Source organism: Triticum aestivum, chromosome 2B, assembly GCF_018294505.1.
Source record: "Triticum aestivum cultivar Chinese Spring chromosome 2B, IWGSC CS RefSeq v2.1, whole genome shotgun sequence".
In the NCBI taxonomy this organism is placed as follows: Eukaryota; Viridiplantae; Streptophyta; class Magnoliopsida; order Poales; family Poaceae; genus Triticum; species Triticum aestivum.
In genome coordinates, this window is record NC_057798.1 from 192,808,725 (window position 1) to 192,809,293 (window position 569).

The window sequence follows — 569 nt, forward strand, 5'->3', positions numbered from 1 at the left end:
TGGTGCTTTTGGTTGTGGAAAAACTGTTATTAGTCACGCACTTTCCAAGGTGATCACTAATTCTCCATTCTTTACTGCCCTGATGTAATAGCTCCAGAGAATTGCTCCTTCCATATATTTCTGGGTGACATCTCTATACTGACTGTTGAGTTTAACAATCTCTGTAGTACTCCAGTTCTGAAGCTGTGGTTTATGTGAGATGTGGTGAAAGAACAAATGAGATGGCTTGGGTTCTCATGGACTTGCCCCAATTGACAATGACGTTCCCCAACAGACGTGAAGAGTTTGTCATGAAGAGAACAACATTGGTTTCTAACGCGTCTAACATGCCTGTCGCTGCTCGTGAAGCCTCCATTTATACAGGTAAAGGTGTAATGCCTTGATAGCCGTAGAAGTAAAGGGATTTATTGATCAAGCTGGCTCATTATATTAGGGTTCTCTTGATCTTGCTTACTCAAGTGCTTCACCAATAGAGCTGCACAACATGTGTGGTGTGCCAAGCCGTGCTTTCAAGTTGTGTCCTCGGCCCTCCCCGTCGTAATGCTCGTCTAGCATGAAGCTTGAAAGTT

At 43.8% G+C, this 569-nt stretch overlaps 1 pseudogene; it reads left to right on the forward strand.

Moving 5' to 3' along the window:
• LOC123041030 (V-type proton ATPase catalytic subunit A-like) overlaps positions 1–383 on the forward strand; it is a 3,733-nt pseudogene extending 3,350 nt beyond the window's left edge.
• The last annotated feature ends 186 nt before the right edge of the window (positions 384–569 follow it).